A 19,570-nucleotide genomic window follows, 5' to 3' on the forward strand; every position below is an offset into this window, starting at 1 on the left:
ACCATCTCACACCAGTTAGAATGGCAATCATTAAAAAATCAGGAAATAACAGGTGCTGGAGAGGATGTGGAGAAATAGGGACACTTTTACACTGTTGGTGGGACTGTAAACTAGTTCAACCATTGTGGAAAACAGTGTGGTGATTCCTGAAGGATCTAGAACTAGAAATACCATTTGACCCAGCTATCCCATTACTGGGTATATACCCAAAGGATTATAAATCATGCTGCTATAAAGACACAAGCATACGTATGTTTATTGCGGCACTATTCACAATAGCAAAGACTTGGAATCAACCCAAATGTCCATCAGTGACAGACTGGATTAAGAAAATGTGGCACATATACACCATGGAATACTATGCAGCCATAAAAAAGGATGAGTTTGTGTCCTTTGTAGGGACATGGATGCAGCTGGAAACCATCATTCTCAGCAAACTATCGCAAGGACAGAAAACCAAACACCGCATGTTCTCATTCATAGGTGGGAATTAAACAATGAGATCACTTGGACACAGGAAGGGGAATATCACACACCGGGGCCTATTGTGGGGAGGGGACAGCGGGGAGGGATAGCATTAGGAGATATACCTAATGTAAATGATGAGTTAATGGGTGCAGCACACCAACATGGCACATGTATACATATGTAACAAACCTGCATGTTGTGCATATGTACCCTAGAACTTAAAGTATAATAATAAAAAAATTAAAAATAAATAAACAAATAAATAGTAGATCTGTGGCAATAAAATTAACAGTTCAGATTATTATTTTTTAAACATAGAAGCAGTTTTCCCATTATCTTTTAATTGCTAGTTGGAGAAATGTTTTTAATAGTTTCATTCTTGTCCTTTTCTTAAGTCTGATACACACCATGTACTAGGCAGGATGGCTCAATTTTCCCAAATAGTAAACTGCTTGAGCTTTCTTTCCTTATTTGATGGGGGAAAGGTGGAGTGAAAAAAAGAAAGATCACATGCTGTTGAATGAAAATTAAAGAAAATATGGCCATCTACCATGTATCAAGCCTTTACATGTATAGTATCATATCTCATTAACTACTAAAAGAACACACACACACACACACACACACACACACACACACACACAGTAGATACTGAGGTACAGAAAGCTTAAGTAGCCTCACTGAGTGTGGCTGAGCCGAGATTAGGGCCTGTGTTGTTGCCCCTTACCAACTTACTGTACATGTAGGTACATAATGCAAAGAGATGCTCAGATCCCACTTTACAGATGGGAAAACTGAGACTTGGAGAAGTTAAGTAACATCTCCAAAGCCATACAAATAGTACGTGAGGTGGCAGATCTTCAGACCCAGGTGTGTCTGAATTCAAAGTCTGTGCCCTTTCCACCACACCATCCTATTTTTGTCTTTTTTTTTCTTTCCATTTTTGAGACCAGATTTCATTTCTTTTTAGGATCTAGTCTGAATCTCTATAAACATGGAATCTGATACCATTGTCATCCAGGATTATGATTTTAATCCATTGCAGCATTAGAATTAGAATGTTTAAGCTTAACCCCAAGCATACTTCCTTATATTCATTCATTCATTCAATAAGTTTATATTGAATATTCATCTGTTTGTGCCAGACCCAGGTCCCAAGAAAAGAGCAATGAAAAAGACAGGCAGGCAGGGTCCTCTCTCCTTGTGGACCACTGAGTATAACAGAGAGAGAAAAATGTGAAGTAGTAGTTACACAACTGATCTGTGTATTACAACCGTAGAAAGTGGTATTATAATGATAGCTACACTTCCATTGTTTACTATGTGCCAGTACCTATCCGAGGCAATCTACATATATTAACTCATTTCATTCTCATAGGCATATGAAGGAAGTAGAGAAATCAAGGAAGACTTCTTGAATGAAGTGTCAGCTCAGTCTGGAAAGGGAAATTATGTTAAGGAGAGGGAGTTGGGAAGGAACATGAGTAGTCTAGGACTGTGCTGGCCAGGTAATCCTTAGCTACATGAGGCCATGGCGCATTTGAAATGTGGCTAGTCTGTATTGAGGTGTGCTATAAATGTAAAATACACACTAGGTTTCAAGACAGTATAGAAGAAAATATGTATGATAGTGTGTTAATTTTTTATGTTGATTACATGTTGAGATTATATTTTGGGTATACTGGGTTAAATCAAATATGCCATTAATATTAAATTTACCTGTTTCTTTTTACTTTTTTTAATGTGGCCTCTAGAAAATTTAAAATTAAATATGTGCCTCACATCATATTTTGATTGGACAGTGCTGCTCTAGCAATCTGGGAAGCGTCAGGGAGCAGATATGTCAGGGGAACAAGAACCTGGAGGATTACAGAGAATGATGAGAGAAGAGAAAACAAAATGTTGAAAGCAAATGTAAATTACCAACTTTCTAATCTGCAGGTCAAAAAGGGTCATTGCAACCTTTGCAAGCCCCAAATCTGAGAGGTTGGGGCCCACTGACTTCTGAAAATAGTATCATTCTCAAAACCAGCTCCACCTGTGAGCCAGGGGATGGTTAACGGCTGTTTTTGAGGCAGATTTTGTAGATGAATGAGGCAAGAATCATTAGGGCAAAACAGTAAATAAAATTGCAGGAACATCTCAGGGTAAAAGTCAAGTCTTTAACAATGGCTGGGCCAGCCCTCTAATATCTTCCTGCCTGCCCCTTTACCTCTCTGGCCTCATCTATTCAGCTTCTTTCCCATCCCTGCCCCTATTCCGGTTACAACGACCCCTTTGCTGAGCCTCAAACACACCAGGCATGCTCCTGACTCAGGACCTTCATGCTGGCTATTCCACCTGTTGGAAACACTCTTCCCCTAGCTATCCCATGGCTTACTATCTTAACTCACCTCATCAATAAGGCCCACCCTGACCATCTTATTTAGAATTGCAACTCCAATTGCACTCCTTTACCCTACTCTTGTTTTTCTTTTTATAACTTTTATTACCTTCTAACATATTCAATAATTTACTCTTTTATTATGTTTACTGTTAATCTCCCTATCAGAAAGTATGTTCTGCAAAGACAGGGATCTCGGTTTTATTTCCTTCATTATCCCCCACACCAAGACAGTGCCTGGCATAGAGCACCTGCTCAATTAACTTTGTTTTTTGAATGAATGAAAGTGTCAGTGGTGATGCTCAGGGCAGGTTTGGTCAATGGACAGGCATCCTCTGTGCACCCTCTCCTCTCCTGAAGAAAATTACTCTTTTTTCCTCTCCTGTAGTTGGATTTAACTAACCTTGCTTCCCATTCAGTTTTTACTGCTTAGGGTTCTGGATCTCACACATAGGCTCCCTGTTCTGGATCCCACACATAGGCTCCCAAGAGAGTAAAAGAAGCAGGGAATGCAGAAGAAAACACCCTGGATTGGAAGTTGGGATTCCCAGGTGCCCTCCCAGCTTAGCAGCAACCCACCTGTTTCCCCAGCTGTCAAGGGTTCCAGGCTCAGTGGGAGGCTGAACAAGGTGCTGACCGAGTTCAGAAGGAAAATGAGGGGAAAATCGTTACCTAAAGGGCAGTGGTTCTCCAGGGATGGTCCTTGGACCAAAGGAATCAGCATCACCACCCTAAACCCACAGAATCAGAAACCATGGAGGGAGCCAGAAACGTGTTTGCATAAAGCCTCGGGTGATGCTGACCGACTCAAGTTTGAGAACTGCTGCTCTGGGGGAAAGAAGGGACTTTGTTGCAGCCTTGCAGGCAGGGACGGACTTAATAGGTCAGGCGAGAGGACAGGTCCCCGCGAGGGCGGACTAGCACTGGGTTGGGTCTGTACATCAAAGTCTGCGCAGTGTGGTCCCAGCCCAAGTCTGACCTGGGAAGTTGGAAAGGTCAGGGTTCCTACGTGCTTCCACCCCCACCCCAGGAAAGTCCCGGCGTCGAGGCCCTGACCCTCCGCTGGCACGCCCGCCTCTCCTGCAGCCGCAGCCCCGCCCGGGAAAAACCGCCGCGACCCGGGGCAGGTCCGTTCCCAGCCCCGCCTCCGCAACCCCCCACCCCGCTGCTCGCAGCAGGCGGTACCTGGCCTGGCGCCCTCACGCCGCGCTGGTGGGGAGCGCGGCTTCTCCGCCCGGTGGCAAGATCCCTCCACAGCTGCCCTTCGCCTCCGCTGGCCGCTTGGCACCCTCTCTGCTGCCTCAACTGACTGTCTCTTCCGTGTCTTGATTGTGGCCTCTGCCTCTCCCCCTTCCGATTTCGTTCGATTTCTTTCTACAGTTACTAAGCGCCCACTGTGTGCCCTGGACGGGACTAGACTCAGCAGGTAACTGGAAACAAAGGCACCTGCCGCGCTGAAGTTTCTCCGCATCTCCCTCCATCCTCTGCTCCATCCCCATTCCCAGCATTTGTCCCCTCCTTCTTCTTCTCCTTCTCCTTCCCCTTCCCCTTCCCCTTCTCCTTCTCCTTCTCCTTCTCCTTCTCCTTCTCCTTCTCCTTCTCCTTCTCCTTCTCCTTCTCCTTCTCCTTCTCCTTCTCCTTCTCCTTCTCCTTCTTCTTCTTTTTAATTTAATCTAAAGGAACCTTTCTTCTGGAAGACCTCACAGTAAAATTAAAAAGCCTACTTTTATCTGACTTCTAGAAAGTTGCAATTAAAATATACATCTTACCTTGACTTATGCCAACAATTTAAACTGTTATCAGCTATTAACACCTCAACCAGAATGAGTTTATTAACCTAAAGCAGACAGCTTTATCCTATGGAGGTCACCTACTTGAGAGAAACTATTATTTACATACTTTCACTTTTGTGCCACTCATTCAAGGAAAAATATTCAGTCATTCAACTATTTATTGAGCACCTAGTATGTGCCAGCATTGCTCTTGACAAGCACTGCTCAATAGAAATAGTATTAACTACATACGACATTTTAAATTTTCTAACAGCCACATTAAAGAAAGTAAAAAGACATAAGTAAAAGTAATTTTTATAATTTAACCCAATATGCCCTAAATATTATTTCAATATGTGATCAATATAAAAATTATCAATAAAATATTTTACATTTACTTTTTTGTATGCTGTGTCTTTGAAATGTTGTGTGTGTGTTACACTTCCAGCTCATCTCAGTTCCTGCTAGGAACATTTCAAATGCTTAATAGCCACATTGGCTAGTGGCCACTGTGCTAATCAGTGCAATTCTAGACACTTGGAGAACAGCTATGGAAAGACAAAGGAAGAAAGTCAATAAACTCATGAACAAATAAAATAATCATAAGTAGTGTTCAATGCTAGGAAGAAATTAAAACAAAGTAATGACATAGAATGATGGACATGACCTCATTTAACCCTTTTGATACCCCCCTCAAGTTGAGTAATAGTATATAACAATGTTATATAACAATTTTATAGCTACAAAAACTGAGGCTGAGACACAAAACAACTTGTCCAAGCACTTACAACTGGCAAATTCTATGTCCAGGATTCAGATCCCAGCTTGACTGCCTTCCGTGCTGGTTTCCATTACTCTACAAGGCCAGGTCATAAAGAAGACAGAGGGGAGGGAGGAAGAGTTGAATGGCTTTTGGGGTTTAAACTTTTGAGCACTGAACTAGGAATTTGGTGCTGCTGTGTGTTATTGATTAGGTCTCATGACCTCTCTGGGCCATCCTCACAGATAACATGGAAGGCCTGGCCTTTTTCAGGGGACCATTCCCCAAGTGAATACAGAGTTGTGAATAAAAGAGTTAAACTTTGTATCCTCAAATGTACCTGCTTTTACACAAGTTTTGTGAAAAGCTCAAAGTATGTTTTTCCTTAGTTCAGGTGGACTAGACTAGGATCTAAAGACAATAGGGACAACATTGCATAGTGCTAGAAGCAGGGGGCTTTGAGTGGTAGTTGGCTGGTCATCCTAGCTATGGAACCTTAACTGTTTTGAGTTTCAGTTTCTTTATTTTAAAACAGGTATCTACCTCATGGCATATTTGTAGAAGGGAAATGGAATGTTGCATGTAAGCATTTAACATAGCAACTAGCACATAGTAATCACACAATAAATATTGGCCATTGTATGAATAGCCCCCATGGGTATTATACATTTGGCATTAAAAAGACTTGAATTTGAGTTTTGAATCTACCACCTACAGGCTGTGTGACTTAAACAAATCAATTAATATATCTAGTTCATCTGAAAAATGGGAACAAGAACATTATTTGTACAATCTGCCACAGTGTCTTCATAATTGTCAACTAACATTCTGAGTATAAATGTGCTTCGCAAGCTGTGAAGTGCTGTGCCCATGTTGATAAATCTTGGTAGTTATTTTTCTGTCAAGGTTTCATATCCAGGCCTTTGCAGATCTGAGCTGCCTCATCATTGCCTTTGTAGCAGAAAACTGAGAACTCAATCTTATTTTTCTTTGTACCAGCAGTGCTCATCAAAATGTTTTGTGTGCAGTGTGCCCAGATTATTAAAGTTAGGAGTCAGAGGATCTAGTTTGGCCTCTGCCACGTACTGAAGGTGTAATCTTAGACCAGTCATTTAACTTCTCCAAGCTGTTTTCTTAGTCCCAAAATAGGAATAGTCTTAATACTTGACTTTCCTACTTGTTGGGGTTATTCAGGATGATAAAAGAGATAAAAATCCTGTTGAACACCATTCATTTCTATAAAGGCTGAGGGGAACATTCCTAAGCATTATTCCCAGTAGGCAGCATGTCTTTACTCCTGGCAGCTCTTAGCCTTGCAAAGCAGCCTTATAGAACTACTAATGGTTTCCTGTCTAGGTCCCTGCTGTTTCATGCTTCGGTGCTTGTGCACTTTGCACAGGCTGGTTCCTCTGCTTGGAATGCCCTTCTCCTCATTTCCTCATCTTTAAACCTCACTCCTTACTTACGGGATGCCTAAGAAACTCATTTTCCAAAATCCAGCTTCAAAGAATCTTCTCTCTAAAACCCATTTAGACTCATCCAACCAAAGTCAATTACCACCTCCGCTCTGTGTCCCACAGTAACCAGTAAAGACTGCCATCATATCTCTCATCACCCTGCAGTATAACTATTGTTTAATCATTCATTTAATGGCAGCAGTATAGCACAGCAAAGGAGCACATAGGCCCTGGAAACTGGGTTCAAATGCTGGCTCTGATACTTAACTAGTTGTGTTGGGGAAGTGACTTACTATCTCTGTGCCTCAGTGTCCTCACCTGTTAAGCAATGATGATAATGACACCTCCTTCATACAATTGTTGCTGAGAAGAGACACATTAAACCATTAGTGTCTGGTGCATAGCAGATGTTCCATAAATCTCAACTTTTATTAATGTTCTTTCTTATTTGACACCAAGGACTTATCCTCAGTGCCTAAAACAACCCCTGACACACAGGAAGAACTCAACAAATGATTGTTGTACTTATGACTCAGAGAATCCCACATACCATGAATTCCTGTGTCTCTATTCAGTCCTCTCCCCTACCCCCTGGATCCTGTCCACTCTCCACTTTTCCTCAGAAACAGGTCTTGCAGCTTCTGCTTTCCATTCAGCATTAGCACTGCTTTCTTGGCCAGGAGTTCCCCCATCTCCTGCCCTGTTTCCTATTTGGCTTTCTGACTCAGATTCTTCCTGTTCCACCCAGCTGAGAGTCCCGCTTCTGCTAAGACACTGTTTTCTCCACTCATTCTCTGCTTTGATCCCTCCAGATCCCATACTTTCTACTGATTATATCAGATGTCTTCTGCTAGGGGTTTTAAGATCCCCCACAACCGCTAATTTAACTTCTCACTGCTTGCCTGGGCCTTTCTCTGAGCTTGGCAACCCCTTGACCATCTTATCCACCTACCTTATCCATACACCCATCCATTCCTCCACACAAATTACCCCCCATCTACTACCATCCCTTCAACTACCTACTCACCCATCCACCTCCCCACCCACCTTTCCATTCATCCATCCGTTTGTCCACCCAGTCATTAAATTAACATTCACCGTGTATCTGCCACTCTCCAGTTACCATATAGAACATAGACGTGGGCAAGAAGAAAAGTTGCTCTCCAACTCCTTGTAATTTTTAATCTATGAAGGGAAATCAGATAACTGAAGAACTATACTTTGTGGCAGAAGATAGTTTGTGTCATATGGGTGCTATCACAGTCTTCTAAATTAAGCTTCAGGGAATCTGAACTTCTTAAAATCATAAGCAAAATTGTGTGGGTGAGAGGGTGTGTGTGGTGCCTCTTTATATATATGGGTGTTTCTCAAAGGAGAGGCTCCATGATTCTGTGATATTGTCAAAGGGATTTTCCAGGAAATACCAGGGGCTGGGTGAGGAAAAAACCCGGGGAAGAAATAGCTTTAGTTTAGGGCTTTAAAGGGAGAAAAATGGAAACTAACATTTATTTCAGACCCACTATGTACCAGGTACCACTTCTAGTGTGGCAACCTTAGATATGTCCTTGTTTGGAATATGGGAACGGGTGAGAAACAAGGTGGAGGAAGCTAGCCTTTATTGAGTACTGGGCTAGGCAGCGTCATTTGATTTAATGCTTATAGCAACGTTTCAAAATAGGTACGGTCATGTGCCACATACTGTTTTGGTTAATGGCTGACTGCGTATATGATGGTGGCCCCATACAATTATAATATCATATTTTTATGATTATAAGATGATAATACCTTTTCTGTTAATTTATAGACGCATGAATATTATTGTATTATAATTCCCTATAATATTCAGTAATGTAACATGCCGTACAGATTTGTAGCCTAGGTGTGTAGTAGGCTACACCATCTAGGTTTGTGTAAGTACACACTATGATGCTCCCACAATGACAAAGTCACCTAAGGACACATTTCTCAGAATGAATTCTTGTTAACTGTCACATGACTGTATATTATCTGTCTCTTACAGAGGAAGACACTCAAAGAGGTAAAGCAAGGCCCACACCCCCACAGCCTCGAGGCATAGAGTAAAAAAGATTTGAACTGAGGTCACTTGGGCTCTAGGGCCCATGATCTCTGCGTCCCTCCTAGGGCTTCCTGTGGATCAAGTATGTCACTGTGTAAGTGCTTTACACTGTAAAACACCACTCAGTGTAAGAGAAGATGCTGTTGTCTGTGCTTTGAGAACATTAAAGGGGTTTTACAAGCCTAAGGAATTGCTGTCATTAAATTTTCAACAACCTCCAAAGAGAATGACCTTTTCCTGCAGATTCAGCCTATGTAAAAGGTTAGCGAAACTTGGTTCTCACCCAGAGAGTGTTATCACAGCAGTTTCCAGGAACAAGGCTGGGTACAGGGCAGTCACTCAGCAAGCACTTGTGGCTGGGTCTGTTGGCAGAAAGGAGCCCTCAGCCTCATGCCAGCCTCTGTGGCACCCCCTCTGCTGGGGGTTCTGCCTGGGGAGGGCAGGAGAGTGCTCCATCACAGCCAACAGAGGAAGTGTCACCTCAAAACCACCCCTTTGCCTGGAGCCATGGGCCTGGTCAGCAGAATATACACTTCTATGTCTGTAAAGTTCTGGAACTTCAAGAAAGCTTGTGCCCAATTCAGCTGCCCACCCAGTGTATTCCCCCTGCTGCCTAATATTCACCCACTCCCGTCGTGCATGAAGGAATTCAAAATCCCTGGACTTCTTGCAAGGGGGAAATTGAACTAAGTGACCTCTAAGCGTCCTTCTAGTCACAGAAGACTGGGATGAATTAAGAGAGAAAAGATTTTTTTCAACTAAAAGTATTTTCTATTTGAAAGCAAGGACCATATAATGTGTTGATTTGGCCTCATCACACCCTTTACCCTCATGCTCCTATCCATCTCCACGGCCGCCACCCTCCTCCAGAACACCATATTATTGCACCGAATCACTGCTTCAGCCTCCTAACTGCTCTCCCTGCATGTATCTCATTGTGTCCCAGCTGTCAGCAGAAGCCAGATTGGTATTTCTAAATGGACCTCCTGTCTTGTGCCTGCTTATGATTCTTCCATTGTCATCCTTGATGGATTTCAAGACCTGAAGATTATTCCGACTGCTTGGCTCTCCTTTCACCTCTTCACACGTTGTGCTCTTGTACTCTGTGCTCTGGCCACCTCATCCTCACCCACCCACCTTCCCTGGCTCTTTCCATGTGCTGTTGTCCCTGTTCCCTGCATCTCCAAACCCCTCCACGCCATAACTCTTGTAACTCTTTTTCAGTCTTCAGGGCTCAGACACTAACACAGAGATGCTTCCCTTGAGCCCTCCCACTTTTTTTTTTTTTTTTTTTTTTTTTTTTTTGAGAGGGAGTCTCCCTCTGTTGCCCAGGCTAAAGTGCAGTGGCATGATCTCAGCTCACTACAACCTCTGCCTCCCGGGTTCAAGCAATTCTTCTTCCTCAGCTCCCCGAGTAGCTGGGATTAAGGCATACACCACCACACCCAGCGAATTTTTGTACTTTTAGTAGAAAAGGGGTTTCACCATGTTGGCCAGGCTGGTCTTGAACTCCTGACCTCAAATGATCTGCCCACTTTGACTTCTCAAAGTGCTGGGATTACAGATTACAGGCATGAGCCACCATGCTGGGCAAACCCCTAATTCTTGATGAGGTGCCTTCCTCTGTTGCTACTGCACCCACAGTCCTCTTCAGCCTGTATTGTAAATTTCTGGGAAGTTTTCTGTCTCTGCCACTGGCTGTAAGCTCTGGGCAGGCTGTGTGTCTGTTTGCTGGTTTGCCATATTCTCAGGGTCTTGCCCACAAGGCCTAAGACCCTCACCTATAAGAGGTACTCCATGAACACGTTTGCACTCCACAGAGCAGGGATCTACTCAGAGGTAAGTTTAGATTTCTTTGCCCCAGAGCTTGAAAGGCCTCACTGCAGAGGGCCCCAAATGTGGAAACCATTAGTGCCTCCTCCCTCTGCTCTTAAGTGAATTTGCTGGGAAGGCAGGGGGCCATAGGAGGCACCTGAATCATATTATAGAGCTTGGAACCAAAGCCAGGCATAACTGAGTGGCCTTCCCTACCCCCAGCCCCTGTTTTTAGCCAGATGACCAGCACCCTGCCCCCTCAGGCACCCTGCCCACCTCTCTGCCAACATGTTCTGGCTGTGACAGCACCACAACTGCATAGGCAGGGGCAGTCACATTCAGAGTGGGTAAGGCAGAGAGTCACTTCAACCCTGACATTCTATCTGTCCCTTGTGACTCAGGTTGCCACTTACCCCTGGGGCTTCAGGACACAAGCAGGGATCACCCTTTCAGTAGATATCAGTGATATGGGGAAAAGGCCAGGCAGTGGGCTGGGCTGCTGAGTCACCAGGAGTGAGTTTCCCTCCCTTCTGCTCTACCTGAGGTTGCCTGTCTATGTGAAGGGGCGTCTCTTCCCTTCTCTGAGACCAGCGTGATTCCTGGAATGGATTTAATTCACAGTATGCAGTGGGGATATCCCTTGTCTACCTTTTTCTTTTCTCTCTCTCTCTCTCTCTTTTTTTTTTTTTTTTTTTTTTTTTTTTGGCAGAGTCTTGCTCTGTCGCCCAGGCTGGAGTGCAGTGGCATGATCTCGGCTCACTGCAACCTCCACCTTCCGGGTTCAAGTGTTTCTCCTGCCTCAGCCTCCCGAGTAGCTGGGACTGGCTAGCTTTTGTATTTTTAGTAGAGACAGTGTTTCAGCATGTTGGCCAGGCTGATCTTGAACTCCAGACCTCAAGTCATTCACCTGCCTTGGCCTCCCAAAGTGCTGGAACTACAGGTGTGAGCCACCACGCCCACCCCCTTGTCTATCTTTTTAAAGGAAGATGATCTAACATGGTTGGGAAGAAAGCAGGCTTTGGAGTCAAACATACTGAGCTGAATCTCAATTCTGCAGTTTACTAGCTGTGGTACCCAAAGCAAGTTGCTTAACCTCCCTGACCTTCAATCCCTCCTCTATAATGGGAGTTTAATGCTACTTAACTCGTAGGATTATTTTGATAGTAAATGCAGCAAAGTATGTGAAAGGCTTAGCAGAGTGCTTGGCAAATGGTGAACAGTTCCTAAATGGTAGGTGTTATTATTTGTACAAGCAGACGTCTTCGTAGATGCTTGATCTCTGGGGAACACCGTGTCTCTCCAGAGACCCCAGGCTCTGGCCTCCAACTCTGCACATCCACAGTCACATGTTTGTGGCTTTGGAAAATTTAGTTGAAATGTGATGAGACAGGAAGAAAAGAAAAGGAAGTAAAAGGGTAGTGACTTTTTTTCTTAACTGTCTCAGATGCACAAACTGCTTCCTCAACTCAAATAATTCCATGCTGTGTTTGAGCAGAAGCCAGATGCACGAGACAACCCGGGGACTGTATAGATAGTCCGGAGAGCAGGGTTTTACTATGTCAGGCTTTCTGTCTCAGACAACTAGAGAGAGCAGAGTCTGTTAACTGAGACTTTGAAATACATGCACTCCTTTACTGTCCACTGAATTGAGACTGAGGTTCTGCGCTTTGGCTCTTGGTTCAATCCCTTTCCCCTCTTCATCCAATGCTTCTATTCCTCCAAATAGAGGAAAAACATCAGTGTACTCTTTGGATCAACATGGAGAAGACCTAATTTGCTCAGTGTCATTTGGCAAGATGTTTAACCTCCCTTGTAACCTAGCTATCTTTAGCTTCCTTGATGCTATTTTGAAATGTCAAACTAGCAAATACTGCTTCCAGAATGGTTCTGATCTGGGATGTGACAGGATGCATGGGGGTGGGGGAAGTCAAGGAGGAGGTGGGGATGGTGAAGGAGCCTGCTGGTAGTGGGTGAGATAATGTACCAACTTTGCAACCACCAGGATTCTCTCCCTTCTATGGCCTCTGCCACTTCCTCCAGGGGACTGACCCATTTAAGGGAGACATAGGGCATTGAGTCTCACCTGGGTCTGACCTAGAGGGATGTCTGCTTATCTGACTCTGGAGCCAGAACTGGACATCACATGAGCCAAAAGAGAAAACTGACTCTTATGTGCCTGATCCACTCTAAAAATATTTATTCATTCACACACTCACTCGCTCATTCATTCATTCATTAGGTATTTAAGAGTACCAGCTATGTGCCAGGCACTGTACTAGGTACTGGGGATACAATAACTTGCAAAGGTTAATATTCATTGGAGTCATCTGAGGAATTTGTTCAAATGCAGCTCCTCAAGCCCTGTCCCCGAGAGTTGATCCAGGAGGTTTGACGTGGGCCCGGGAGTCTGCATTTTGAGCAAGCCCTCAGGCGTTCTGATGTAGATAGTCCAGGGTGCACGAGAAACCTTAGCCTGCAGTATGTTCATTTCCTAAGTGAGCATTATCCCAATGCTGAAAGCTTGGGATATAGAAATACCACCACACACCTTGAAGAGCTCATGGCTCAGTCTCCAGAAAGTGACAAAGAATGCCATTTTAGGCTACAAAGTACTTTGAAAGCAGGCATACAAAGTGCTGATAGGGCTGTAGGGAGGAGGTATCTTGCTCTGGGAGACCTGAGGGGGCTTTTTTTTAAAGAAGGGATATTTGAGTTAGGTCTTGAAACGTGAGAAGTGTTTTTCAGGTAGAAAAAGAGTAAGTGCAGATTGTACTTTCCGAAGATGAATTCACCAAGATATATCTCCCATCCCACAGGCTCTTAACAGTGGGACTGGCATGCTTCCCACAGAGAAGTGGGGGTCTGTGTTCCCTTCTTCTGAATCTGGGTGGGGGTGTGTAACTCCTTGCACCCAGACAGTGTAGCAGAAATGATGCATGAGACTTCTGAGGCTGGGTCACCAAAAGGTCATAAGGCTTCTGCCGGCTCTTTCTCTCTCAGGATATACCCCTCTGGAACCCTGAGCCAACATGTGAGGAGTCCAGTGACACTGTAACTGCCACATGGAGAAATCACAGCAATAGACGGAGATGGCGGATAATTCCAGCCCCCAACCTTTGAGCCAGCCCGGCTGACACAGGGTCAGCTGTTCCCTCTCAGCCTGCCTGAACCATGGATTTTTGAACAAAATACATGGTTTTATTTTTTTGTTTGTTTTAAACCACTACATTTTGGGGTACCTTATTACACAGCACTGGTTACCTAGAACAGGCTAGAAGAACAGTTTAGGAAGAGGAAATGACAGCAGGTGCAAAGGTATTGAGGGGTGAAAGGGGCATAGAAACTATTTTTGAAATTTGGAGAGAATCAATATCCTCACACAGAATTTAGAAGTCTTGCTTTGCCACAGACTGACACGTGCAATCAAGCTGTCTGTGTATTTTCCCTAGAGGTGCAGGCTAAGCTCTTTCCCTAGGCCACGTGACCCACCAATTTGGTGCTGCCTCAAATTGGCATACATGATTTTAACTGTCGTGCCTTTGCTGAGATGTAGTTTTAAGAGTGTGGGCAGCACCTTTTCAATCCCTAGGAAAAGATTTATTAGATGTTGAAACAAGTGATTCAGGCATCATCTGGTCTTCCTGCCTAAGGTCTTATGGTGCCAAGCACTGTGCCTGGCACAGAGAGGGTCATACAATGGTGACTGAGCCTGCCTGTGAATAGTATTATCAGCCCTAGAGCCTATGTCTCTGATTTGTGGGCTCAGAGTCTTGGGAATGGGAGGAGTCTTTACAGGTTACCTTCTCAACCATTCTGCCAATATCAAGGATTCAGTTCTGCTCGCACACCTCTTCTAGCCACCTGTTCTCACCATTATGAAGTTTTTTCTTCAACTGGGTCTGTATTTTTTCCTCAAAGTTCCCACCCGTTAAGCCTGGTTCTGTCTTTGAGGAATAGGAATTTGCTCCCTTTTCCTTATGATTACTGTGAGGGCTTTGGGAAATAGAGGAAAAACATCAATGTTTTGGGACATAGAGGAAAAACATCAACTTGGCTAGGCCGAGCCACCCACCCCAGAATTCCCTCTTTGGTCTGTTTCTGGTTAGGGAGGGCCATAAGAGATATTCTTCCATGAGAGTTGCAGGTTGGATGGGAGGTAGAGGCCACTTTATAGCATATGCACACCATCCTCCAGGGATTCAGTCACACACTAATCTAGGTGCTGCAGTGAAGGGGATTTGCAGATGTAATGAAAGTTCCTATTCAGTTGATTTTGAGTGTATCAGGTACAGCTGGGCTTGCAATTGTTCTCTCTTCCCTGTGGGTCTTCCCTTCCTGATTGCCTTCCCCATGGCTTAGCCAGCTTCCCCAATTGCATAGGATAATTAATAATACTTGAAACTATAATAATGATAAGTTATTTAGTTATCAATCGATGTATTTATCTATCATACATCCTTTCATTCACCTATCAATCAATCAATCAACCAACCATCCCTCCTGTGGTTCTGCTTTGCTGGTTAAGCCCTGACTGATTCAACCACCTTTCAGAAGACCTCAATGCCCCAGTCTTCCATCACTAGTTGTGCAGCTTGACTTCCACTAATGTGCCTTATACAATGTGGTTTTGAGTCCCATTACCGTGCTGGCCTCTTTCCAAACATGCTGCATTTTTATGCCTGTCCCTCTTACAATTTATCCATTCAGAAAGCATTTATTGCATTACTGCTGAATGCTGGGGATCATCTGGGGTATACCACAAGAAACAAGACTCACCAGTTCCTGTATTCATGGAGCTTGGGTCACTAATTCTGAGACCTTATTTTCTATAGGGTATAGACCACTCTTACTAGCACTGGAGGAGGAAGGTTGTTTGACCATCAGTACCATAAGTACCACTCAGTGCTAAGGATAATGTCAGCATCATTATTTGATGACAAGCCTGGACAATGGTTCTATTAACTTCCAGGCATTTAAAAACTAATCATTCCATATAACCTTCCTAGCAGTCATATGATGTAGACATGATCCTTCCCATCTCTCAAATGACCCAGAAGACTACTGGCTTGTAAGTGCAGAGTCAAGATCCCAAGTGTATAAGACCCCAAATACCATGCTCGTGGTTGAATGACCAAATGTGGCCTTTTCCTCCAAGGGACTCCTTGAAGACAGTCAGCTGTCATCCACCTGGGACCCAAGTTTTTTCTAGGTTCTCTTGTTCCTGTGGCTCTAATTTTCTGACAATCTTACGTTAGTCTCTAGTCCACCCTACAGGGAAGACCATTGTGCTCTTCAAAGACTCAAAAGGCAACTTGCTCAGACTGGAATAAATTATAAATGATACTGAAAACAATCCTTTCTGTAGTTACCAATTTGGGCCTTTGACATATAATGAAATATGAAACATGGACCACTGTTCTACTAGGCCTGTGGGATTTTAAGAAGACCCATGTAGCAGAGGACAGGAACTAGCAATTGTGAGCACCAACCATGAGCCAGGGTCTGTGTCAAAGATAGTGATAAAATTAATAATAATTATTAATTGTGTACTTTTGTGCCAGATACTATTTTAAACTTTTTACATATATTAACTTATTTAATCTTTTTAACAACTACATGAGTTAATTACTCTTATTATCCCCTTATTACTGGTTAGAAAAAAGAGAGGCTTAGACACTTCATTACGTGATATAGTTAGTAAATAGTTGGGATTTACCAACAAAGTTGGAATTTGAGCTCATGCTGTCTGGTTCCAGAGCCTGTGCTCTTGTCGAAAGCATGGTGACACATTAAAATCATCTATCTAGTTGAATCCTAAAAGCCCATGTGTGTGAAATGCCATCTCAGCCCTGCTAGATCCTCCCATAGCAAATGCTTTATTCTGGTAACGTGTCAGTCCCTCCCTTTACTCAGTAAGCTTCTGGCGGGTGAGGGTAGGGGTGGGCAGGGACTGTGTCTGTCTAGTTCACTGCTGTGTGTCCAGGGTTCAGCACAGCTTCTGACACAACAACATAGCAGACCATCAAGACACAGAAAAGAATACACATATTTTACAGATGAGGAAACCGAAACAAACCATGTGAGGTCAAAAAGGTAATGAGTGACAGAACTAAAGTTGAGGTCCAGATTTCCATGAGGCTGAATTCCATCAAAAGCTGTCTTTTGATCACATTTTCTTTCCTCCTGTATATTGAGCTCGCAGAGCAGGGCCTCTTACAAAGTAGGTGCTCAATAAAATGTGCTATTAAATGAATAAAGTGCCCTGTTCTTTAATTCTTCCAATATCCCATTCCTCCACTCTTTATCTTAGAATTCTCTCTTTTCCATGATGCCAACACACAGTCTAAGACATGTTTTCCATGCTCACCCTTAACCCTGACCCTGTTATCTCTAGCTACTCTTTAATAATCTGACTTTTTAAAAATTTTATTTATTTATTTATTTATTTATTATATATATTTTTTATTTTTATACTTTAAGTTCTAGGGTACATGTGCATAACATGCAGGTTTGTTACATATGTATACTTGTGCCATGTTGGTGTGCTGCACCCATCAACTCGTCAGCACCCATCAACTCGTCATAATCTGACATTTTTATATCATGTTCTGCATGTGTCCCCAGCCCCTTTCAGAAATACCTGCTGTTTGAGTTTGCACCATTTTTCGAGACAATGAGGCCCACCTACATTTTCCCCCTTCGGAACCTCTCAATATAGTTTCGGTTTGATTTCTTGGAATCCATGTGCTATAGATAGGGGAGATTTTTCCAACCTACAAAGAGAGAGTTTCTTGGGTTTTTAGGAGTTGGGGAGCTTTTGCCAAGAGAAATATGGTAACTTCTTGAAATAAGTGGAGCCATGTCATACCCAAAGATTACAATGAGAGAACATCAGGTAAATGATAAAGTCACTGCAGAGAAATTGAAATTCTTGTAGGTCAGAGGTAGTTTGAATTGCTGGAATGAGCACTAACCCAAAGAGGCAATGCCTGATAATGAAATGAGCTGTAAACTCATGTTCTCGGTCCTTCCTTTCCTCCTCCCTTCCTCCCTTTCTTTCCTTCTTTCCAGGAAAAACATCCAGGCAAGTGGACAGCATTTGCATCAACGCAGCAATAAGAAGGATCATATTCTACTTGGGAAAAGGTAAAGATGCTTCATATGGATGGAGGTGAGTTCAAGGGGGACAAGACATGGAGCTTGCCAGGTAAGTGGAGGCTGGCTTTTAAAGATTGTTCTTAAGGCAGTGGGGAGCCATTGATGAGATGTAAGATAGAGAGTGCTTATGTTAATTTTCAATTTATTATTAAAACACTTTGAATATTTTAGGAACCTTTTTAGAGCTCTACACATACTTCTTGTGTTTTGGTGGTCTTGAAGCCACAGGGCAGAGCTAGGAGTTAATTTCAGTTCCAACTCATGGTATGATTTAGCAAGTGATTTCTTATTTTAGGTCCTTAGTTTTCTCATCTCTAAATGAAGAAAAAGAAAAGCAAGGGATTGGCAAGCTTAACATGCTCAATAATTTTTCTTTGCTGAACTGTTCCCAGAGGGTCAACCAGCCTTCAATAGGTGCGATTAATAAATTACAAAAGATAAATAGAGTGCCTTGAAAGATTTTATGTTCCTTATTTAAATTTTACCTGTCTTTACAGCCTGCCAGGAAACCTGTCATTCAACCCTTCGCAATAAAACAGCTCCTCATGAATGAAGCAAAATAAATCAGAAGTCGTGGGCTTTTAAACTCACTAAATGAAAGCCCAGCATGCATGCAGCCTCCCTCCAAATTAATCACCAGATTAAATGCAAGATGTGCACACCAAATCAATAGCTTGTGACAGAGACCTCCTGCCTGTGCTTCAGGAAAATTCCACTTCCTTTCAGATGTTGTCACTTGAAATGTCAGGAAGTTTCCATTCATCACCCGCCCTTGAAAATGCCACCATCACCATACTTCATGTTTCCTTGCTTTCTTTCTTCAGAGGAATCCAAGCACCTTGCAGAGGGAGCCACTCATTGTCACAGACTCTCCTGGAGGCTGAAACAGGGACAGTTTGCAGACAGGAGAGGTGTAGAGAGGCCCGATTTAGAAATAAGAAAATCAAATCATAAAGAAGCCTAATGTCTTGTTGCAACATCTGAAAGAGACAAGATGAATATATTCCCCTAGGTGGGAAACTTAGAGTAGTGGGAAGAACATGGATTCAGGACTTAGAGAAACATGGATTTACATTTTGACCCCCAATGCCTCTTTGCATTTCACTGTTATCCATAAAATAGAGGAAATAAAAATACTATACATTTAAGTCTTAACACCAACACTTAACTAGTTGTGTAACCTTGAACAAGTTATGTGACCTCTCTAAGCATTGTCATTTGTATATGAGATCATGGAGGTTAAATGTCCAACCAGTTGTCACTGTGCAACACAAAATAATAATGAAACATTTCTTCTCTCGATCAAGGCTAAATCCACTTTCTCTGCTCTTCAAAACTTGACCTTGCCATCACCTTCTCCCGTAACCCCTAGGTTGGGTAAGATCCCTTTTTGTAGTGCAATAATAATAATAATACTTAAGAAAAACAGTGATAACAACATTAAAAACTAACACATTTATCACTTACTACATGACATGCTCTGGGTACTTTATTTGGATAATTCATTTAGTACTCATAATAATAACCTTATCAGTTGTGTTATTATGTTGTATGTTTTACAAATGAAGAAACTGGGACACATAGAGTTTCTATTACCTACTCACTGGTATCTTAGTCAGTTTGGGCTACTATAACAAAATACCATAAATGGGGTGGCTTATAAACAACAAACATTTTTTT

General features: G+C 42.9%; 2 long non-coding RNA genes across 2 annotated transcripts in view; one reads left to right on the top strand and one right to left on the bottom strand.

The window, feature by feature from the left end:
* The window catches only part of LOC115892313, a 20,689-nt gene extending 16,535 nt beyond the window's left edge, over positions 1-4,154 (bottom strand). Inside the window, exon 1 of the long non-coding RNA XR_004052203.1 lies at positions 4,037-4,154. This is a non-coding gene — a long non-coding RNA (uncharacterized LOC115892313). The remainder of the gene's footprint in view (positions 1-4,036) is intronic.
* Positions 4,146-19,190, top strand: LOC104664284. Its single transcript, XR_748248.2, has 3 exons — positions 4,146-4,277; positions 17,804-17,903; positions 18,388-19,190. It is a non-coding gene; the product is annotated as an uncharacterized LOC104664284 (long non-coding RNA).
* The last annotated feature ends 380 nt before the right edge of the window (positions 19,191-19,570 follow it).

This window comes from Rhinopithecus roxellana, chromosome 12, assembly GCF_007565055.1.
Source record: "Rhinopithecus roxellana isolate Shanxi Qingling chromosome 12, ASM756505v1, whole genome shotgun sequence".
Taxonomy (NCBI): domain Eukaryota; kingdom Metazoa; phylum Chordata; class Mammalia; order Primates; family Cercopithecidae; genus Rhinopithecus; species Rhinopithecus roxellana.